Source organism: Narcine bancroftii, chromosome 2 (assembly GCF_036971445.1).
Source record: "Narcine bancroftii isolate sNarBan1 chromosome 2, sNarBan1.hap1, whole genome shotgun sequence".
NCBI lineage: Eukaryota > Metazoa > Chordata > Chondrichthyes > Torpediniformes > Narcinidae > Narcine > Narcine bancroftii.
The window spans coordinates 17,433,304-17,458,207 of record NC_091470.1 but is presented as its reverse complement, the minus strand read 5'-3'; the positions used below and the strand labels follow the sequence as shown (position 1 = coordinate 17,458,207).

The 24,904-nt window shown below is 41.8% G+C and overlaps 1 protein-coding gene and 1 long non-coding RNA gene across 24 annotated transcripts in view; one reads left to right on the top strand and one right to left on the bottom strand.

Annotated features, from left to right (window-relative positions):
• The window catches only part of LOC138753237 (neurexin-3-like), a 2,173,925-nt gene that overhangs the window by 1,165,235 nt on the left and 983,786 nt on the right, over window positions 1-24,904 (top strand). The window lies entirely within an intron of this gene.
• LOC138752256 (uncharacterized) overlaps window positions 23,902-24,904 on the bottom strand; it is a 36,711-nt gene continuing 35,708 nt past the window's right edge. Inside the window, exon 3 of the long non-coding RNA XR_011350451.1 lies at window positions 23,902-24,092. This is a non-coding gene — a long non-coding RNA (uncharacterized lncRNA). The remainder of the gene's footprint in view (window positions 24,093-24,904) is intronic.

Below are 24,904 nucleotides of genomic sequence, written 5' to 3'. Positions count from 1 at the left end.
TAAAATTCATAAATGAACGGCTGGAAAAAAAATGAGAGATGCCAATTTAGATGTGTCATTAAAAACAAAGTTTCAGTTTGAAAGCTGTTGAAAAAGGGAAGTAGAATTTTGGGAATTGCATGAAACCACTGAAAGAAAGAACCTGAATTTATAATGCTGTATTTCATCCTGACCTCGGAACAGATAAAAGAGCTTCATAGCCAAGTGTAGTCACTGTTGTCAGAAATGTAGTGGCCAATTTAGTTGCGTAGAATGTTTCCATAAATCATAATAAGGTGATAACTAAATAATCTGTGAAGTGATTCTGACTGAAAGGTTAGTCTAAGTAACTACTAGTCCTCCTCCAGTTAGTTCTGTAACATCCACTTCACAAGACAAAAGAAAACTTGGTTTAGAACATAGAACATTACAGCATAGTACAGGCCCTTCAGCCCACAATGTTGTCCTAACCCATATAATGCTACACCACATCAATCTAATCCTTGCCAACCTCACACCAATAGCCCTCTATTTTTCTTATATCCATTTGCCTTTTGAAGAGTCTTTTAAATATCTCTGTTGTTCCAGCCTCCACTTCTACACTTGGCAATACATTCCATGCATCCATCACCCACTGTGTCAACAAACTTAACTCTGACTAAACTTTCCTCCACTCAGCGTAAAAGATGTCCTCTAGTATTTGCCATTGTCACAAAAGGAAAAAAAAAGGCTGCTTGGCTGTCCACCTTATCTTTTTCTCTCATAATCTTATATTCCTTCATTAGGTCACCTTACATCCTTCATCGGTCTGAAGAGAAAAGCCCAAGTTCTGACTACCTTGCTTCATAAGACACATCCTGGTAGATCTCCTTTTCATTCTTCTCAAAGCATGCACATTCTTCTTTTAATGAAGCAACCATAACTGAACACAATTTGGTTTTATAGAGTTGCAACATTGGCTCACGGCTCTGTAACTTATCCTGTAACGAATGAAGGAATGAAGGCCAGCACAACATACATCTCTTAACCACCCTATCAACTTATGGGGCAACTTTGAAGAATCTATGGATGGATCCCAAGATCCCTCTGTTCCTCCACTCTGTCAAGAATCCTGCCATTAGTGCCTATGGTTTGATACGTTATTTGAACGATCTCCAACAATGCAAAACTTCTCCTTTACACAGCAGACTGTAAGGGTAACAGGTCCAGGTCATTTGGTCAATAACCCGGTGCTGCTACTAGCAACTGTCCTTTGGTAGTCCCTTGGGGTTGTGGATGATTTGCTTTGTTCTGTTTATGAAGGTTTTGAGGAGGTTGATAAGTTCTCTTTGGAACTCACAAACTCTGTAATAGATGGGGCAGAATGCATTAAACCTTCTACTAGTTTCCTTTGGCTTCATCACCAAAGAGACATGGTGTTTCCTTGAGCGATCAAAGGTATGAAGTTAGAGCATTGAACGAAACAGGCCCTTTGGACCACCATGTCTGTGTGGTCCTTGATGCCAATCTAAATGAGTCCCAACTGCTTGAACATAGTCCATATCCATCTATTTTCTCTGTTCATTCGTGCATCTAAATGTCTCTTTAACATTGCTATCATGTTTGCTTCAACCACCTCTCACAGCAGGATGTAAGTAGATGAGCTAAACAAGAAATTCTACAGTTGCTGGAGCTGAGTGAAATGCACAAATGAGCTGGAGAAACTCAGCAGGTCACGCAGTGTCTATAGGAGTAAAGGGTAACCAATGTTAATCTCAGAAACTGAGATTAGAGTGACCTTGGTTCCAGAGTGGTGGAAGGTTGGAATGCAACAAAGGCTGATCAATTCATATTTGTCCTTTGAATTAACTGTACTCCAGTGGAAAATTATTGCAGGTAAACTATGGTATTGCAGCAAAGAGATTGCAATATGTGTTGAAGTTATATGCAATATGTGTTGAAGCTTCAGTTTGTACTGAGATTTTCACCCTTTGTTTGAATAGCAAATTCTACATCATTGTACAGCAGACGTAAAATGGAGATAAATTCATGAGGGCAGACATTTTTGAAAGGATTCTCGACAATCCATTCATGTTTATAGAGTCAAAGGATTGTGTGAGATTGAAAGAGGGGTTTTACAGTTTTTGGTGATGCTCACAGCATTTCTTCGAGTTGTAGAATGGTGGCTGTCATATTCTTTGCACCTCTTGATAGGTACTGTGACTCTAGCAGGAACATCCCAGCGACAGGAACAGGTGGATACCACTGACATTTCTTTGGACAAACTAGAAACAGACCTCTGGACATTTCATTGATGATCTCTGAAGGACTCTGGTTAACCTATGGTTAGAGTTTGGTGCATTCTAGGAGAATATTGGGGCCACAGATAAGATCCAAACAGCATTGATTTATGTGGATAGGAGCAGTGGTGAGAGACAGAAGAGAGAGCTGGCGAAATGATGATCCAGTAGAATGTAGAATTTGTCTGACAGCTTTATTGGCAAAGGATTATTTATGTTAGTCAGTAAATGGGTGATATAAACTATTAACGTTAAAAGTTTGAAGAGAGAGATCAGAAGGAATTTCTTCACAAGGTTATAAAGTACATTACTTTCAGTGGTTATTCATGGCACATGGATAGGAACTGCATTAATGTTTCCAAAGTGTACAGCATTCAATGTGATGCGAGATATTTGAATGAGAAGTACTAAATAAAAAGATTAAAATGCGAATTGAAAATGTGATGAAATTTCTATTGTTCCAGATTTTCAAGGAAATTTAAATGAAGTTTCATACCACAAAACAACTTGTATTTTTAGCTGCAGTTTGGAAGTTGGATCCAGAATGCTCTTGAAATTGACTTTAAGTCTACCTTGAAGCAGGGGTCAATCCTGAACTATTGGTTGTATAGCTTTACCTCTGATTAATGCTGTGAGACCTGCAAAATTCCTCCAGCATTTTTGTGTTTTAACTCCTGTTAGAGTTAGGTTCTTACTGGTAAATCTATAGGGCCATCACAAATAGCAAATGTACCCCTCCAAGAGTGGGGTGACCAGATTTGTTTACAATGTCTCAGCGTAGTCGAAGGAAGGTTTTGAATTGCAAAAAAAATAGCAAAAATTACAATGGTAAAACCAGTATAGTTGATTAAGAGCATAGAACCTTTTGCACTGTATGACTGCAGTAACAGAGCATCACCAGAGAAGATATTCAACACCATGTGATGCCCGTGAATCACAGACTTCAAGCAGTCATTGCATGCAAGGGATATGTAACAAAGGGCTGAACCTGACTAATTTAGTATGCCTACCATTGTTATATCCGAAATATTATGGTGCCCTGAAATGAGGGGACTATGTATAAAAAGTTCTGTAATTTCTACATGGTCAAACCAAAACGTGCATCAATAATCTGGAATATGTACTTTAATCACGCAAATTATTTGATTGCAGATTTAAAACTATGGAACATGGACAAATAAAGGACAAATGTGTCTTTGTCATAAACATTATGGAAGGCACTGTAGGTCAGAATGAGCCATATTTATTAACTGAAATGAAAAGAAACTTACAAAATTATCTGAAGTTTGAGCAGAAATGTTGGAAAATGTCTGCAGGGTTAGCCACATTTCAAGATTCAATTTATTATCATAATAAAACAGTGATGTTTTGCATGAAATTCACGTGTGTGTAAAGGCGCTGCACTAACCACTACACCAACCGGGCTGCCCAGTCAATGTACTTTACTCCAGGGGAAACAAGCCCAGCCTATTGAATCTCTCCAAAATAAAGTCTTCCAGTCTTGACAACATCCTGGCAAATCTCCTGAGTACTTCTCCCATTGCAATTTAGCTCAATTAAATCAATCCAGATTAACTTGGCTTTTCTTTTCACACGGATGCTGCCTGATCTGATGAGTATTTCCACTAATCTCTTTTACTCCAGATTTCCGAGACCTGAGGAGCTTTGTATTTCACAGTTCCTTGATATTTTCACTCTCCTTTGTCCTTATTCACTTCTATTTTGCTACTCATACAGACAGATCAGCTGTGATTAACAGCCTTCAACTCTCTCTCTGCCTGTGCCATCATCTTTTGCTGTAATTCAGCCTTCCTTGGTCTTTCTTCACATGACCTCGAACATTTTGTTTTCTCCACCTGTTCCACTTCTCTGTGAATTAAATCACCTTTGATTTCTAACTCTTCTTACTTCTGATGAAAGGCCGTTGTACTTGCTCTGTCAACTGTACTCCTCTCTCTGCAAATGATAACCGACTTGCTGATTTTCTGAATGACAGAACAGAGTTAACTTAGTTCTACTTAAAATTCTCAATCTTTCTTGCCTGGCCAATTGCTCTAATGTTTCTGCTGTACATGATTATAGGTCAGTAATCCTCATTTACTAGGTTCTTCTGCACTCTTCAGTGTGTCCTTTTACCAAAAAGAAAATCGATTGCTCTCTGTTCTTCTGGGGAAAAATAGAATCTATGTTGAATCCTGAAGAAAGATGATTGGAATGTAGGAGTCATTTTGTAGCAGTCAACCCTCTCTTTGCAGTTTTTACAATGAAGCAGGTCTCTTGAGTGTAAAGGTAAAAAGGTTCCATTATTGTCACATAATACTACATTCAGAATGTAAGATGCATGAAATTCTTTAACTTTCGTCTACTCTAGGGTAGACAGACAGTTGCCACTTTGTCCAGCGCCCCTTGCAGAAACCTACAGCACCTGGTGTCCCTAGGCAGTCCACCCTCCAAGTACTGAACAATCCTGTGCCTGCTTAGACCAGACAATTCCAAGCATATTCAGGCAATTAGGTGCTGTGATTGAGCATTAATATTGTACAGTCAACATCCTTGCCTGAAACAGATTGGGTCAAGTATGATAAACATCTTGTATTTGCATTAGTGATTAATGTAAAAGCCTTAAAACCGTGCCACGTTCAAACAATTAGTATAATTACCTGCTGTAATTATTGTTGCATGACTTTAGCCCAATGCAGTTGGATCAGATGAAATTCCAGCGTTGCCAGTGAACTCTATTTAGAATCATGCTGATCGAGGCCAAAACGATTTTGGCAATATTAGCTTGTATCATTGTTTTGAACGTGCATGGGATTGAATTCCAACACCAAAATCTATCTTGATTAAAAGTGATGAAGGGATGTTGTGAGGTAGGCATAAAGAAGATGTTTCCACAGGCAGGGTTGTCAAAAATCAACCTATCAATAAATAGAATAAGCAATGCCAAAAGTGGGATTGGATCTCAAAGATGTAATTGTGGAGAGTGCTTGTCATGAAGAACATGCATTCTTTACAGGGATGATGTATACGCACCAGGTGGGAAAAGGTTTCTGGGTGCCATTCATGATGGATTTGGCCAGTTGAACTGAATGGTCTCTTGACGTGAATGTAAGGACTGGTGGAAACTTGCTTATGCAAAAGCCACCTGAAGTACTGAGGAAATTTAGTTTACGCCCAACTCTCCCCGGAATTAAGATAAGAATCTAATGGATGTGCTGGAAAAATTCTCTGTCACCCTCAATAAAGCTGACGATGAGTTCAATTTCAACTTGATCCTGCTAAGTAGGAAGGAAAATGATGTGGCTTTTGCCTAACTACAGTTTGTCATGCTTTCAAATTGGCAAATTGTCTCTAAATTCAGAGTCTGACATAAGGTAGATTCAAGGCTACATGCAAATACAATGCTAAAACCCAATTACTGGCTCATATAAACATACACCCTCCTCGTTTCATCTAATCCCGTTAGTGTGTGCTTTCACTCTTGAGTGCCCATTTAATTTTTCCTTCAACATGGTGTGCTATCTTCCTTAACCACCCCTTTGCAATTGTAATGCAGTATGCCCATTCACGCTGTAAAGCTGCTGAACTTCAGAAGGACTTCAGTGGTGATATAAATACTGAAAGGAATGTGCAATACATTTTAATTTCTACTCTTTGGACATTTTCCCCTGTACTTGAAATGAAGGGTGATCAATTGATGATGGGGTGAGAGCCTTGTTGTACTGCAGGAGAACAGAGAGGTCAATGTCTGGTTCCATCATCAGAATGAAAATGTGTCTTTTCTTTATCACAAAAGTTCATCAAAAAATGGTGAATAACAAGAGGAGTGAAGAAATGCATAGTCCGACTCATCAAACTTTGGCAATTAATTATTTTTGGAAACCATTTATGTGATTGCCATTTGAAATGAGATTTTTAAATTTAAATTTAGACAAACTGCACAGTAACAGACCTTCCAGCCCACGAACCCGTGCTTCTTAAATATCCCAATGAGCTTACAACCCCGTACGTTTGGAAGGGTGGGAAGAAACCCTAGTGCCTGGAAAAAGCATATGCAGACACGGGAAGAACATACAAACTCCTTCAAGCAGTGCTGGATTCGAATCCCAGTTGCCAGTGCTGTGTAATAACATTGCGCTAACAGCTATACTAACCATTCCGCCCCTTGCCCTTTTATTTAGCCATATAGCGTGATATAGCAAGGCTGTGTTCTCTCACCAACCCTCTTTTCAATCTTCTTCAGCATGATGCTGAACCAAGCCATGAAAGACCCCAACAATGAAGATGCTGTTTACATCCGGTACCGCACGGATGGCAGTCTCTTCAATCTGAGGCGCCTGCAAGCTCACACCAAGACACAAGAGAAACTTGTCCGTGAACTATTCTTTGCAGACGATGCCGCTTTAGTTGCCCATTCAGAGCCAGCTCTTCAGCGCTTGACGTCCTGCTTTGCGGAAACTGCCAAAATGTTTGGCCTGGAAGTCAGCCTGAAGAAAACTGAGGTCCACCATCAGCCAGCTCCCCACCATGACTACCAGCCCCCCCACATCTCCATCGGGCACACAAAACTCAAAACGGTCAACCAGTTTACCTATCTCGGCTGCACCATTTCATCAGATGCAAGGATCGACAATGAGATAGACAACAGACTCGCCAAGGCAAATAGTGCCTTTGGAAGACTACACAAAAGAGTCTGGAAAAACAACCAACTGAAAAACATCACAAAGATAAGCGTATACAGAGCCGTTGTCATACCCACACTCCTGTTCGGCTCCGAACACCTATGGCTCCTAGAACGCTTCCACCAGCGTTGTCTCCGCTCCATCCTCAACATCCATTGGAGCGCTTTCATCCCTAACGTCGAAGTACTCGAGATGGCAGAGGTCGACAGCATCGAGTCCACGCTGCTGAAGATCCAGCTGCGCTGGGTGGGTCACGTCTCCAGAATGGAGGACCATCGCCTTCCCAAGATCGTGTTATATGGCGAGCTCTCCACTGGCCACCGTGACAGAGGTGCACCAAAGAAAAGGTACAAGGACTGCCTAAAGAAATCTCTTGGTGCCTGCCACATTGACCACCGCCAGTGGGCTGATAACGCCTCAAACCGTGCATCTTGGCGCCTCACAGTTTGGCGGGCAGCAACCTCCTTTGAAGAAGACCGCAGAGCCCACCTCACTGACAAAAGGCAAAGGAGGAAAAACCCAACACCCAACCCCAACCAACCAATTTTCCCCTGCAACCGCTGCAACCGTGTCTGCCTGTCCCGCATCGGACTTGTCAGCCAGAAACGAGCCTGCAGCTGACGTGGACTTTTACCCCCTCCATAAATCTTCGTCCGCGAAGCCAAGCCAAAGAAAAGAAGATAGCGTGATAACAGGCCCTTTCGGACCATGAGCCCATGCCGCCCAGTTTTATTCCACATAATTTCAGAGGAATTGTGTGTGTATGTCTGTGCATATATTGTTGCTTTATTCTTTCCAGAGATTGCCTCCTGTGGCCATAAGAAGAGCTGGATAGTATTAAGCCTCTGAACTAAGATCCAAGAAAACAGCTTCCCGCTGTTCCAAATGTAAATGCAGTCCAGCATCTGCTGCCCAATCTCAACAAATGTAACTTGCCAGCTGCAGCAGAAACTCTGCCTAAATCTGCTGTATGTGAAGACAAAAACAGGGCTCTAAGAGAGCATTTAGAAAACACTGCCGGTACAAAAATATTAATCGAGTGCATCACCACCAGCTAAGTGTTTAGAAAGAGATTCTTCAATGAACTCTGCCTTATTTTAGCTATTTATCATTCAATTCTTTGCTTATTGATTGCTTCTGGTTAAGCTCCATTGGATTAGGTCACACACTTGTTAAAACATTACTTAAAGAATACTTATGTGCAATTAGGCCTGTACTTCAAACATCAACCACTCTCTCCAAGAATGGAATATGTGTCCTTTTACTTGACAATGACTGTTTTTCCTTTTGGCTTTCAATTTTCTCTCTGTCGTGAAGCTTCGGCTACAAAGCATCATTAGTACCCAATGGCTTCCGTTACCATTGTCACCAGACCCCTTTACCAGTTGTCCCTCACTGAGTAGTCTCTGCTCCCAGCTGCTTCCTTTACCAGTAGCCCCCTTCCTTCTAAACCCCTTTTCACAAGTCCTATCATTCCCTTTTACTACAAATTTCTGATGCATCTGATGCACCCCTTTTCAATAAGCCATTCTCACTAATCCTTTCTTGGGAACTCCCATTCCAGACTGCTCTGCTTTAAATCCTTGTCTACTGATTAAGTTTGCTTAGTCATTGAGAACCCCTTCCACCCTGCACACAGCGTCTTTCAGCTGCTCCTGTCGGGGAAGAGACATAGAAGGATCAGAGCCAGCCCCACCAGGCTAAGGAACAGCTTCTTCCCATGGGCAGTGAAAATGCTGAACGACCAAAGGAACTGCTCGCACTAACCCTCTGAGACCCTCACATTCATGAAACAATATTTATTTGTAAAGATGAAATACATGTCCTGCATATGTCTGGTTTGTCCATACGTGTGTTATGTCTGGTTGTGTGTCTGCATATTTTGTATCAGGGGATGAAGGTAGGGTCCATGTCTACAATATACACTGCATTTGACCTGGCATGACCCTTGTCTCCCAGCCCACAATCATCCACTGCTTCATGAATCAGGAATCTATTTTCCTTTTGAATGCATCACCTGAGTTAGCATTTCACTGCACGGGGGATAGTATAGTCCTTTCAGTTTGCAAGATGACCAATTTCTCAATCAAACATTCATTAAACTCCAGCAGATTATGCAGTGGCTGTATAGATCAAAGGAGTTAAGACTGCAATAAATCAATCAGTCAGCACAAAATTACAACATTGGAAAAATATCCAATGTTTACTTTATTTTTGCACAGGCTCACTGAGCAGAAAATATTCTGATTCTCTCGTACACTGATCTCCTGAAGGTGTTGAGTCACAATGGAGTTCTCTGGACTTCAGTCACACCCCCTGCTGTATCAAACTGGCAACTCTGTGCCAGATGCTGAGATATGGAGTGAATCCACATGAAAACCCCACACTCATGTGAGCCTTCATCAACCTCTGCCAATTGTCAAAACAGACCAACAAGTAGAGGCCATTGGGTCCTTCTCGGTGTTCTGGCATTCAAAGAGGTTGTAGCTGATCAACAATTTAACCCCTCCCTCCTCAATTTGGTTAGATAAAAATGGAAGCAGATATACAACATGCATCTCTTCAAGTCTAATCTACCTCACAGTGTTCATGGCTGATCCTGTACCCATTTCTATATTCCTTGATTTCCTCAGTTCATCCAAAAAATCTCTCCATCACAGTCTCGAATTTGGTTAATGATCATTTTTTGAAGCAACACGATATAATAAGTTTTTATTTAAAAAATACCTGGCTAGTAATCTTAGAATAACAACACAGATATGCATCTTTAAATTTCACCAAGGCAGCTGTGCTATTTAAATGCAATTTAATAAAAGCTAATCGCTAATAAACATGACCATGCAACCCGTGGCATGTGGTTTAAAATCCATCCTTTTCAATATTGTCTTTCCAGAAGGAAATCTTCCATCCACATCCAATAAGTCTCTCCAGACCCATTATGAAGTGTCCTCTAAAGTGGCCCGCCAAACACTTTGCTCATAGGGAATTGAAGATTGGCAATGACAAACCGAATAGATTTTTTTTTTAATTCCCGCACCATGGAGAAAGAAGGAGCATAATGAAGGATCAATAGCAAAGCACAAACACAACAGAGGATCAGAGCCAACACCACCAGGCTGAGGAACAGCTCCTTCCCACGGGCAGTGAGAATGCTGAACGACCGTGAGACCTTCATATTTATGAAACTTTATCTATCTATCTATCTATCTATCTATCTATCTATCTATCTATCTATCTATCTATCTATCTATCTATCTATTTTTATTTATCTGTCTGTTTATTTACTTATGTGTCCATATTACTATTAGTTCTGCATATGTATTGTCTGTCTGTATGCGTGTTATGTCTGGTTGTGTGTCTGCATGTTTTTGCACTGAGGACCGAAGAATGCTATTTTGTTGGGTTGTACTTGTGCAATCAAATGACAATGAACGTGACTTGACTTGACAACAGGCTGAGGGCTACAGAGCATAATGAAAATGCATATATCAAGAATACACAGACCATGACTATTGATCTTAAGACATATATATAAATCATGGCAGCTTGGGAATTGAAATGAAAGTAATTAAAAATTAATCTGAGACCAAAAAGCAATTGTCAGCGACAGTAACCTGAAATTTATTGCATTCTAATTAAAGCTCACCTGGAATGGAAATCTGCTGTCCTCAACAGGTTGGGCCTATATATAATTGTAGACACATCAGTAAGGTTCACTCTGTAAGAGACTGCCAAGGGACTTGAATCAGGTGGTAATTAGAGTTTGGCAATAATTGCTGGTGTGGCCAGTGGCATCAAAATCATGGGATTAATTTTTTTTAAGTAAGTTTATGTTTTGAACATATGCTCCCTTTACGGAAAGTATTTGACAAATGTCGAAGCAATAAACGGAGCTTCATTTTCTTTCTATATGAGTGACATACTGATAAGCTCAGAATTGATTTGGATCATTGCTGTGGCAAAGTATTACAAGAATCTTTGGCAGCACTCATTCAGGGAATTGTCTAAACTGTATCTGGGTTTGATTTTGCTCGGATATCAGGTCACTGAGTGAGGCGTGTAGCTCTAATTAATTACAGTGGGGTCACAACTTTTGCAATGTGTCTTCTGCATTCTTCCCACCACTATTAATCACAGTACACTCAATGTTTGCTGGTGCCTTTCACCTAGAACCAGTGCTTCATCAAAACTCTCTCACTCAGTCATTCTGTCATCCAATCTGGGCTACACAGTCAGGCTCAACTGCCTTGCATTGCATGTAAAGCAAAATGTTTTCTTTTGATTGTACGTTGCATGACATTTGAACATATTCTTCAGAACATTTTCTTCAGACCACATTCTGTGAAGTTTGTACATACAATTTGTATTTGGAGAATGCTTTTATCTGTCCTTTGTTAAGTGACTCCTTAATTTGGGAGCAATGTTTCTGCTCAAGATAGTTTGTACTCCCAAATGGCTTTGAATGCTGAATCATTTAATAAATTCAAGGTTCAGCTAGATTTTTGGACCAGAGGGGAATTAAAAGTTGAGAGGATCAGGCAAGAAAGTGAAACGTGATGCAGAGACCAGATTAGCCATGATCTGCATGAATGACACATGAGGCTGGAGGTGTTATATGACCTGCTCCAATGGTAAACTAGCACAGCAGAGGACTTGAGGCCAGGGTAGTTCAGTCATGCTGGCATTGAATGGTGGATTGGGCTTGATGGGTCTGATGGCTTACTCCTGCTCCTATTCTCTTGAGTTTATGTGTGCTTATTCAGTTCTTCTGTAGTTAACATTCTCATCTGGTATTCTCTGCCTGAGAGGATGGAGAAAATAGACTCATTGTTAACTGCAGGACCTCCCCTGGTTACCAATGTTCTATACATATGAAGGAGCATTTGGAAGGCTGGAGGGATGGATGGGGATGGATTCGCTGGCAAATCCATCTGTCAAAGCAAGGCTTCAGGCACCTTCGGCTGTGGGCAAGGTCTATTTCTGCATGCCTTTTCTCACCTCCACCTCTTGGAGCTGCACCAATATGAGTGAAGCTGAGCAGAGCTAGAAAAACTGATGGGGTCAGTGATTGTGGGGGGTGGGTGGCATCTCTTTCTGTGATCCTCTCCTACACAATGTTCTTGTTCGCTTCCCACTTAAAACAGGTTGGGTAACACGCAGTTCTCAAGAACAGAAGGAACCCTGTTGTTATCTGGGAACTTACTGTGATAGGATTGCCAATAATTTCAAAAGGGAAATTGATTATATACTAGAAGAGTAAATAATTTGTAGAGTGGTGTGGAAAGTTCGTTTGTTATCGTCCAAAGGCACAAGTACACCCAACAAAACAGTGTCCTCCAGTCCTCAGTGCAAAACATGCAGATGCACATCCAGACATAACATACATACAGAGAAACAATACATACGGAGGGAAAATATACATATATACAAATAAATATCGTTTTGTTAGTATGGGAATCTCAGAGGGTTAGTGTGAGCAGTTCCTTTGGTCATTCAGCGTTCTCACTGCCCATGGGAAGAAGTTGTTCCTCAGCCTGGTGGGGCTGGCTCTGATCCTCCTGTATCTCTTCCCCGACAGGAATAGCTGGGAAATGCTGTATGCGGGGTAGAAAGAGTCCTCAACAGCTTTGCATGCCCTCTTTAGTCAACGATCCTGGTAGATCACGTCGATGGTGGGAGAGGGAGGTGCCCGTGATCATCTCTGCCACTCTTATGGTCCTGAGAATTGACCCCCAATCTAATCTAATTCTCTGCGGCAACCGTACTACACTGTGATGTAGCTGGCCAGGTCACTCTCCATAGAGCTCCTGTAGAAGGAAGACGTGAAGGTGGCCGGTCGTCTTCTCAGGAAGTGCAGTCACTGTTGCGCCTTCCTGACAAGTGAGGAGATGTTGAGTGTCCACAATAAGTCACATGTTAAGTGGAATCTGAGGAAAGAGTGTGAGGTTTGTCGCCAGGAACCAGTTGAACACCTCTGTCAATCTGGTGAGGTCTCCCTCTGTGCTTTATATCTCCTGAATGGCACCAGTGAAATAAGATTACAAATATAAGGAAGGAAATTATCTCATTTATTCCTGCACTATAACTGGATAAATTGATTGCATAAGTAATGATGTGATGCTTCAGTTATACTGAGCATTGGTGAGACTACATGCATCTCAAGAACAGTGGACAGTGTTGGTCCCTTTATTTAAATGAGGATGTTAATACAATAGAAGCAGTTCAGAGGTCTATGGGATACTACTTGGAATGGGAAGATTGACTTTTGAGGGGATAGTGGGTGGGCTTGGTGTTTAAAAGAGTGAGAGATAACTTGGCTGAAACATATATAGATCCTGAGAAGTCTTGTCAAGATGAGGAAAGAATGTTCCTTCTGCAGGGAGAATTGGGAAGTAATTGAAAACTGAGCAGCCAATTCAGGAATGGTTACAAAGATATTGAGAGGGTGGGCAAGAATCTGCTGGAATGGTGCCAATTATTTTGGTCCGCAGTTATATAGAACATAGATGATAGAAATCTACAATGCAGTACAGGCCCTTTGGCCCACTGTGTTGTGCTAACATAATACCTACTCTACCAACAGCCTAGAATTTCCCTACCGTATAGCCATCAATTTTCCTCTGTTCCATGTACCTTCCAATCTAATCTTTACTTAAAAGATTGGATTGTACCTGCATCCACCGCCGTTGCTGGCAATGCATTCCATGCACCAACCACACTATGTGTAAAGAACTCCTTCTGTACTTACTCTTAAGCACCTTGAAACTATCCCCCCATCATGGAGCATTTGGATCATCCAACTCCATTGGATGAAAGTTTAGGAAAAATGTCAAGCATTGATAAGTGCCTTATCAAGCCCAATCCACCATTCAATGCCAGCATGGCTGAACTACCCTGGCCTCAAGTTGTCTGCTGTAAATAGTAGAAGCCATTCCACCCACAGGAAGATTTTTAACCAAGTGGCAGGTATCCAAGCGAATTGATGAAGAAAAATGAAGGAGAATGGGAAAACTCTTTCCATAATAACTTGCTGTGACTTAAAGTGCATTAATGAAAGCAGAATCAGTAGCGATGAAATAAACTGTTAGAGAAGCTCAGTGAGTGGAGGGACCATCATCAGGGGGAGAGGAACTTTTCACGTTTCAGGTCGAAACTCCACATGAGGACCGAGAGTGAAAGGGGCAAGTACAGAGAGGGGGAGGGGGGACACTGTATCCAATAGGTGGGCCCAAGAGGGGAAAAGGAGGTGGAGAATGTGGGGTCTCCCTCCCCCCCCGCCACCCCCATCACTGTCATGTGATCTACTGAGATCATTGTTTGGAGAGGGGGCTCAAAATCATTGAGGACCCCTCCCACCCTGCACACAGCATCTTTCAGCTGATCCCATTGAAAAAGAGATACAGGAGGATCAGAGCCAGAACCACCAGGCTGAGGAACAGCTTCTTCCCAAAGGCACGACCCAAGGAGCTGCTCACACTAACCATCCGATGCTCTCATATTTCCCAAACAATATTTATGTATTAATAGCGGTGATTGTCCTGCATATGTATTGTTTGTGTGTATATGTAGCCTTGGCCCTGTTGGAGCGGCTGTAACAGCCTGCAAGGAGCAAGGAGCAGAGATACAGTTCTCCCGCTGGGTCCCACCGCCAGTAAACTGCCATCAGCTCCGCACAGGCCTTGAACGGCCTGTTAAAGGAGCTGACGGTAGTTTTATTTAAAATCACGCGACCCGCAGGGTCTGCACCCAAGATGGCACCGCCTCTGACTGGCAGCAGCCACAAGGTATTGCAGACTCCAGGGGAGTGAAGGAACATGGCAGGGTACCTGAAAACAGGGAGACCATCCCCCATCTGAGAAAGAGAAGCAGAGGAGACAACCCACGGGACGGTGACCACGGCGACGGACCAGTGAGAGGCCTCTGCAGCTGAGGGGCCAACACACGCGGCAAGCTGCTGACAATTCGAGGTGAGGAACCTACGGAGGTGCCAGGCTGCGGACTGCTGGAGACTGGCTCGAAGCTGGACTGGATGGGAGGGGGTGCCGAGGGCACCCGAGAGTTCCTGACCGTGTCGGAGATTCATATCTGGAACTCGGGTTGCCAGTGGTTTGGAGTGGACTCTGTATGGCTGTGGAGACAATGGAAGTGAATCTACGGACACTCGGTGACTGTGGGGGAACTCTTTTTTGCTTCTCTTTCTCTGTCTGTAAGAGGCACTTCAGACAATTTCTGCCGATCGTAATTCTGTCTGCCTTACAGGAGGCAAGTGTAATTTCATGTAATATGACACCATTTTATGACAATGACTATAAATTGAATCTTGAATCTATCTCGTTGTGTGTCTGCATTTTTTTTGCACCAAGGACCAGAGAACGCTGTTGCGTTGGGTTGACTTGTGCAATCATGAGGAACTTGACTTGAATCCAGATGTAAATTTGTGCACAGCTAACTTCATAAACAATGATCTAAGTGACGGGCAGTAAATAACTCGAGAGCCTGAGACTGAGTCACTGATCTACAGACTTTTATTCACAATGGACAGGGACGTCATCCTGTGCCGTGGCCCGGGCTTTCTGGAGAAGGGTCAAGGTGTTAGAGGCTTTATACAAGGTCAAAAGAGGGAGGGACCACAGGTACAGTCACAGAACGGGCTGGAGCCAGATAATCGGGAATACAGTAGTTCACAACACTAACTAATGTGTCCTGACATACATGGGTGGGGTGGGGGGGGTGGGGGGGTAATACTGGTCAGTGCATCAATGATAACTCCCCGTTCTTCAACACAGTGTCTTTCTTTGCTTTAGAGAGTTGATGGGACTTGACTTTAACTAATTCGAAATAAAAGGTTTGAACATGTACTCCCATCTCCACCACCCCCCACCCCCACCCCACACTGAAACAGGGGTGACAAGCTGTCCAATGAAGATTTTCAAAGTTTGGAAAGTTTGAAGAGTGCCAACAGCAAAACCATGGCAATTAATAAAAAAACAAGGGGTATTAGGATTCTCAATAAAAGTAGATGTAAAATAAAGTTATTAAAACCTGTAATGCTTTTCCACAAGCAGCCCTTGTGAGAAACTCTGTCAAAAACTATTACAGGATTTTAAATTGAATTGCACATGTTTGAAAAGAATAAGAAAAGGAAAGATAAATTGGATTAGAACTGATTACAGTTAATGAGCTAATACTGGCAGTGGCAAAATCAGCTGAACAGACTCTGCAGTAATTTTTCTAACTGTCACTGCATCATTTGGGATCATAAAACAAATTCATCCTCAAAACATTTTTCTGAATCACTTCATTTTATCCTGCTGGCAGAAATGTGCACGCGCGTCAGATCACTTGGTGCATTGTAAGTGTGGCAATCCCATCACCTGAAGTCTTACTGCTGGCGTGGCACAGCCAGGAGTGGTGAGATGTTACACCAGTGGCTAGATTGGACCATGGAGGTTTTACTCCTTCAAAGGTTAGATTGAGATGTGTATTATCAACCCAAAAAGAAAAGCACTCCGAAGGTCAGGTCACATCTGTGGGAAGAGAAATGGAGTCAATGGTTCGAGTCTCAGGTCTTCAGTATTTCCAGCATGTCTGATTTTGTTTTGGATTTTTTGCAGACTTGTGCAAATGATTTAAATGGGATAATCAGGGAGAAACTGTTCTCATTAACCTTTTCCTGTGGATTCTAAGCTTGGCAGGGAGGCTTGAACCTGAATGTGATGCCAAGGTAAACATGAGAGACTGCAGATGTTGGAGAAGCAACGCACAAAATGGTGGAGAAACTCAGTGGGCCAGGCAGCAACTATGGAAGACAATAGATAGTCAATGCTTTAGGCGGAAAGTGATGCCGTCTGGAGTTCAGCACTCCTCCAAGGTAACCATGATGATATGATCAAAGGGGAGGAACCAGACAAATAAAACTTCAATGGGGAACCAGGTAGATGGCTCACTTCATAACACTTGTGATGCCAGCTGAACATTGCATGAGAGGTTGAAACAATGAACACTTTGGGATACTCTTGACAGCAGTGTTTGTTCCATCAAGACCTTGTGGTTGCCAATGCACAACAAACTTCAGTTGCAGGGTCCAAAGTGATTTAGTCACATTCCCCACCCAGGTTATCTTACATTTGGGCCTCTTGCTTTAGTGGCCTTCCACTAAACCCCCTGGAGAAGGGGATAGTTGTAACCTTAAAGGCCTCATTCATCTCCAGCCAGATAATCACCCCTCAGCATTATTAGTCCAAAACAGTAACTTCACAACTTGGAATGCTAGACAATAATAATAGGTGATTTATGCAGAGATTGATCCAAATGAATGACAGCAGTTATCACACCTAAAAATGTACAGTGATTAGTTAACATCACCCTACTCAGTGGGAGAAGGTGGGCTGATGAGGGAAAACTGACTGGGCACTCAGTGGTCTATTCAGAGTTGGGTGGGGGTGGGGGTTGGCTACAGGGTCTGTTTCTGTGCTGTATCTCTCTGTGACTCCAGTGTACACTCTCAACTGAAAAGGAAATCGCATACATGTTTTTTTTTGCCAGCTAGAACAAACTTCTCAATCAGATGTCAGGATAGCTGAATGGGAGTAACATATTCTCAGGTCGGTTTTGTTTGTAAGGGTTTGAACTGAGGAAATTTGCTGCCTTAGATTCTATAGTGAAACAGCATGAGGTATGTAATTGGTTTTAACGTGGTTGGGATGGCCCAGTGTTTGGAAAGACACAATATTATTACAAGTTCTATCTTTCCTTGGGTTATCTGAGGAAGTCTGCTGCAGTGATTCAAGTGAGACCACTGCAAAAGAAATATCTGCAAAAATTCTTCCCTGCCGGAATTCACAGTTAATTTTTTAGAAACACATATGCAAGTGTATAATAAGCAAGTATTTACATGTGTGGAGGAGTGTGGGAGGTGAAAGAGATGGCAATTTTAGAACCGAATCATTTGCAGGCGTCCTGGGTGATAAACCTGGACATCGACCGCCTGGTCTTGAAAGCTAAATCCATGTTTGTACTTCACACCCCAAGCAATGTCATTACCTCCATAATCAGTTGTGCCACACACATAAGACAGTTGACAACCCATCTGGTACTTCTAGTGAGTTCGTTTAGCCAAAGTGCAGGCTTTCCATTTTTAGTGCTTCAGTAATTTTTTTTACTTTGGGGATTTATAATGCAACGATGAGAAATTTATTAGTCAATTTTGAACAGTTAATCCATTTAAAATCTTGCATTTTATTTCTTCTCTTGGTGCAGTTCCATGGGCTCCAGGTGCTCAGCAGGACATTGAGCCCATTTGGTTATTTGTGGGTGATTTCTCTCAAAATGCAAAATCTCATCAGGGTTTGACAAAAGGAATAGAAGTCCTTTGTGGTCACTGAGCTCAACATAGGAATCAGGAACTTCTGTGAATTTTTTTAGTTCTCTCAACTGAATAGCTTAAAAAGAAGGAAATTGACTCTGGCTTGAGTGAAGTGTGAACCAATCAAGAAATGGTCTGTAGGTCTAAAATGACATTCATCTAGTGAAATGGAAGGCCTCTTTCTGAAAGCCCACTGGCAAGGATGAAGTTTATGAAATGCCTTGTCATTTCCATGGGCTATTGGAACCAACTATGGTTACATTTTTCTCAATCTATCTTAATAGATCTATCTGGTGACCTGCCAGCTTGAGTATAACAATTTCTTTGCATCCCAGTGAATCCCTCCTGCCTTTACTTTTGGCACTATCTTGGCACAGACTCTGTGGTTGCAGGATTTAAAAAGAAACACCATCGGTTCCTTTAACAGGCCGTTTACAGCCTCTACGGTGCCATTGGCCTTCAGACCAGCGGAGCAGTGCTGTGTCTCCACTCCCCGCTCTCTCGGGTCCACAGCGCTACCATTACAGATGTCACCTCTTTGAAGATTGATCCCAGTTTCTTAAATTTTTGATGGAACACAGCTGTGATAGTTTATCTTTATTTTTTGTTCCTGGATGAAGGGATTTCCACCTTAATTGTGAAGAACAGTGAACCGGACATTGAACATTCCAGTGCTCAGCTCAAGTGCACAGTGAAGGAAAGATATTAAAAATGTTCATCAAAGACATTAAACAAAGATAAATATTAATGCGAGTTTATTTCATAGTATTTAGTTGCTCAAATACTTCCAGTTTTTCCTGCAAGTTTGATCATTACAAATCCACATCATTAGATTAATCTCAATATTTTCCATTCCAAACATCCTGGACCAGGAATTCAAGACTCAAGAATTCAATGAATCATGAAAAAGTAATGAGATGCGTAGTTTCAAATCACTCCACGGGCTCTGTATCCTCTGTTAACCATGTCATAACCTAGGTTACCTGCCCTCAGATTCTAGTCTATTGATCCTCCTTGACTCCCATCATTGTTCATTTTCTTCTCTCAAGGGTCTCAACTTCATCGCCTTAACTGCAGCACATTTACTGGTTAGCGCGATGCGTTTACAGCATCAGCGACCCAGGTTTGAATCCGATAAAGGGTTTTGCCTGGGAGCTTTGGTTTCCTCCCGCCCTTCAAAATGTTCAGGGGTTGTAGGTTAATTGGGTGGCACCAGCTCGTGGGTTGGAAGGGCCTTTTACTGTGTTGTATGTCTAAATTTAAAATTTAAAACATCTGCACCTTTTCTCATATCTCCTTTAAGTTGTGCCTTAAGACCTATCTCTTTGACAAGGTCTATAATCATAAGGCCTTACCAGGCTTGGCATTTGTTCTATAATCCTCTTGTCATGACGTGCTTCATGAAATTCATTGATTTGCAGCAACATTGCAGGTGGAAAACATTGCTATATATTACATTTTTAAAAAGAAGAGAAGAAGTGAGGTAATGTCTGAGGTTCACTGTCCATTCAGAAATCTGATGGCAGAGGGGAAGTTGCTTTTGTACTGTTGGGTACCTCCTTCCTGATGGTAGTATTGAGAAAAGGGCGTGGCCTGGGTGGTGAGGGTCCTTGAGGATAGAGACTGCTTTCTTGAGACTCAACCTTGATCGAGTGAATAGCACTGGCCGAGTTTGCAACTCTTTATTATCCTCTTCCTATCCTGTGCACTGCCACCTCCAAACCAGACAGTGATGGAGCCAGTCAGAATACTCTCCACGGTTCACCTGTAGAAATTTGCAAGAGTCTGCGTTTATTTGAAGAGCTTTTGTTGGATGTTACAGGTCTGGCCAATGGATCTCAATTCCACTGAAAGTACTGACTCACCCATTCTCATCATATATTAATCAAAGAGATGCATTCCACTTCTGTGACCCTCCATCCACTTCTCCATCCACTTCTGTGTCCCTCCATCCATTTCTCCATCTACTTCTCCATCCACTTCTCCATCCACTTCTCCATCCACTTCTGTGTCCCTCCATCCTCTTCTCCATCCACTTCTGTGTCCCTCCATCCACTTCTCCATCCACTTCTCCATCCACTTCTCCATCCACTTCTCCATCCACTTCTGTGTCCCTCCATCCACTTCTCCATCCACTTCTGTGTCCCTCCATCCACTTCTCCATCTACTTCTGTGTCCCTCCATCCACTTTCTTGCAGCAATTAATGTAATATGTTTTTTAAAAGTTCTTGTTGATCCAAAGATTTTAACTGGAAGACTGGGTGTGGATAGAAAATAATTTTGTTCAAGTAATTTAGTTTCTTTAAAGGAGTGATTATTTTTCAAAACAAAGAATTGTAAATTCAATACAAAGAAACGTAATTATAATCACATAGAACTTCAGACTTAAAATTGCAGCACCTACAAATATCATCCCCTCGGGGAAAAATACAATTCAATTCATTTGTGGCTTGACTATTTAAATAACGCAGCTGTGCACTGCCTTTTCACAGAATAATGCCAGGCCTCTTGTCTATGAATCCGAATAATGCTTCTGGCTGTAATCCCTTCATCACTGAAGACTACAGATTGAAATATCCCAAAGTTGCCATTTCAGATCATGGATGTTACCCTAACTCTGAGGGAAACTTTGTGATGTTTAGAGAGTAGCCGTTGCACACCTGCAATCCCAAATTCAATTCATCTGTTGCAGCTTTGGGATAGTCTTTGTTTAATGATCATGGGTGAATTCAACAGCTAACTGTTGGATTCAATGCAAAACTCTCATAAAGCCATGGAGTTACACAGATGGAAATAGGCCTTAACTCACCAAGCCCATACATCCATTAAACATCCACTGTTATTAATTGTACGTTACCTCCATTTTATTTCTACCATGTTCCAAGCTGCACACTTGGAACAACGTACAGCAGCCAATTAACCTACCAGCCCTCATCTTTTTGGGATATGATGAAACTGGAAGACTCAGAGGAACCCCAGCATTCACAGCAGAGAACATGCAAACTTTACATGTTCACACACATACATACACACACACACACACTCACACAGGCAGTGCCTGGGGTCAGGATCATGCCTGTACGTATTGCAGTTTTGTGTAGAACTGGAATCTTTCCTCAAAGCAAAAATGTTGATGGGCATTATAAATATTTTTGTTCTGGGTTTTAGTAATTTTAAAGTATGATCCTGATTTCCTTTCGTTCACTTGCTGCCAGAACCCAAAGATATGGACCCCTTTGACAAAGCTTCCAACCTCTTGTAATATTTCCAGTTAAGTAGATCAGTTGTCGTTCTTTGACAGAGTTTCTGGTAATGATTACATTTCAATATTATGTGACACACATCATCACTTTTTACAAGCTGCCAATAAAGTGCTTTGGAGGTGTAGCCTGCTGTTTTAACATCGAAAAACATGAACCAATTTGCAAATAACATTTTCCCAGAAATGTGAACAAAATTGTGAATAGATAACCTCTTCCCGTGGTGTTGATTCTCAGATAAATATTTCCTGGGGTTCCAGGGATAACTTCTGCAAAAATTTTGCCATTAGCTCTTTAATGCAAATGAGATGTCAGTTTAACATTCCATCCCAAAATGAAATGTTTATCTGAGTCAATCTCCTCAATGGCACTTCAGTGTGTCAGCCTACAATTTAATGCTCAGGTTTCTGAACTGGACCTTTTTGACAAGGGTACCATTAATAAAACAACAGCAGGCAATACATGTTTCCAATACAGTCACGCGCCACATAACGTCCATTTGGGCAACATCTGACCATATATGTCCATGGTCCTATCAGGTTATAATAGAGTTCAGAAATCCCGATTGGAGAACAGGACATAGAGGCTTCCCACATGCAACACATGTATCTCATGGCTCTTGTACACAATAGCCATATAATGATACAGTACATATATAAACTATAGCCTTGATAGTTATAATAAATGCTTATGTTACTGTAATATGGTGTTCACACAATGTCCAAATCATACAACGTCCTATTTCACAGAACGTATCGTGGATGTTAAGCAACGCATGACTGTATTTAAATCTAATAGGCATGTGGTACATTCCAGGTTATCTGCTGAAGGATCCAGAAGAATCCAGCTTTCGTTGTTTAACACACCTATTCTCAACCTATTTTGGCTATGGCCCACTAAGGACTCTGCTCAATGTTTATGGGCCCCCTTCCCTGTGAACAGATGTTTAGTTGGTTTCTTCTTCTCTCCCATATTTTATGATATCAGGCCATTTCCTACCACCCCCCCCCACCCCTTCCCCGCCACCTCTTAAATGTGCTGTGCCCCCAGGGATCCATATGACCCCATTGAGAATGGCTGGATTAACAAAATACCAGAAGCTGCTTTTAAAATCTTTTTATTTTCATTCTCTCTCTTATTATTTATGATTTGTCCATCAACCTGGTTTTTATTTAAATACCATTCTGTTTCTTTCAAAACTAGTAGGGAAAGAAACATTTTCTGCAACAACAATTTCGTTAGAAAATAAATGCTAATCCCTCCTTTCAGCTTTGGAATGTTTTAGCGCATCTTCTGGCTGCGTAGTGTTGAGAGCCACGGAGACACTGTTGCCAATCCTGCAGGATTGTCCCGGAGTCTCCAAGAATGAAAGATTAATCTTGCCCGCCAGCAACCCAGGAGAGAAACAGATTTTTAAAATGTGTTTCTTTGTAATTATCTTTGTGTGCTTTAATTTAATGGTTTTAAACTTGCCAGGGTGAAGAGGGGAAAGCGTCCTTTGAATGGATAGGGTAGTCAGAGGCAGGCAAAACCTCCAGGAATACTGAATGCCCAATAAGAGTTGGCAATCCCAACTGTAGATGGTTGGAAAGCACTAAGTGTTCTGTCTCTGAACTGCTCCTTTGCCACATTGCCGATTTTGGGAGGCATCTGATGTCTTTTGTTTTAGGCTTGCTTTTTTTTAAGAGTGGGAGTCTTTGTGTAAGCGACTGGCTGGCAATCTGTAACAGCATCATGAAGGAGGCAGTACTTTTGTTTAGCGGTCACTTCAGTTGACTTGGCATGACCCTGCGATGGGGGCTTCAGCCGAAACGGGTTGCAATTTAACTCGCTTCTCCCCCCTCCCAACTTTGGCTGTTATTATTTGTAATTATGAATCATTATCTCTTGCCTTTTCTTTTTATTTCCCTCCAGCCACAATGCAGTGAGTGATTTACATGAATAACATTCTGATTTTGAAGAGAGCCAGTGAGAGTGTGTGAGGGAGAGAGATAAAGAAGGACACTTGAACAGTGCGTTTCCGAATATCACACCATTGTATTGTTAACGCATCCTTTTGTTCCAAGCTCATTATTATGAATTGAGCTGCAAAATTATAGTAATGAGCTTGACAGATATAGACAACCTTGCACCCCCATATTTCTCCCCCTCCCCCACTCCACTCCCCAAAGAAGCTGCCTCTTGGCACCTTCCGTAATATTGCGACCAATTGCATAGCAATTTTCTCTGCACTTGTAATCGTTCTGCCTTCATTATAGATCAGACAAAACATGCACACCAAGAGGTCGCTGTTTATGAATATAACACTTGGATGGAAAATGCAAAAATATTGCTTAGTAACCTGAATAGTTTATTTTAACAATCTGTCCTTATTGTGAATCTTGATTAAATGCTTTGCTTGTTTGCATTTTAGTATGTAATGACTTGAATTCCTATCAACTATGCTATCCACACACCAATGCAGCAGTACTTTGGAATCTGACTCCAGTCCACCTCTGAAATAGCTTTTTTTTCCTTTCATATTCTCCTGAAAAAAATGAAGTATGAATTATTTTGCAGTATTTAAATGTTGGAAGCAAACCTGCCACATTTATTTTAAATTTAGACAAACAGGACGGTAAAAGGCCCTTTTGGCCTTTTAATTTCGCTTAATTACACCCAATTAACCCTACAACCCCGGTACGTTTTGAAGGGTGGGAGGAAACTGGAGCATCTTGAGGAAACTCACAAAGGCACGGGGAGAATGTATAAGCTTCCTACAGACAGCGCTAAGTTCAAACCCGGTTCGCTGGCGCTGTAACAGTGTTGCACTAACGTCCTACTGTTGAGTGAGTGACCGATTTTAACGGAGGTCATGGGGATTTGTTCTGACCTTTGTTAAAATGGTGCCACCCAACCTCTAGCTTTTGCTTGAAAGGACAGATGGTACTTTTCTTTGCACTATTGCTGTGAAGTAGCAGCTGTACATTATGCTCATTAAACATGAACCCACAAATTTTTGACTCGTGTTAGATGTTCTACTCCTGAAATGCAATTGACATCTAGTGCCATTGTGGGCATTAGTCTTCCCTCCATTAATGACAGCTTTAAGAGGCAGAGCATCAAGGAACATGGGAGTGATATGGAGGGCAATGGACTGGGTGCAGGTCAGTGAGACTAGGCACAGACTAGAAGGGTTGAAGACCTGTTTTCTCTGCTGTAATGTTCTACTGCTTTAGAGCAGTATCTATCATTAATGCCTCTCATCACCCTTTTTGCATTGCTACCATCAGGAAGGAGGTACGGGACTTTGGGATTCCTTGTACATGAATCGCAAAAGGTTAATTTGCAGGTGCACCA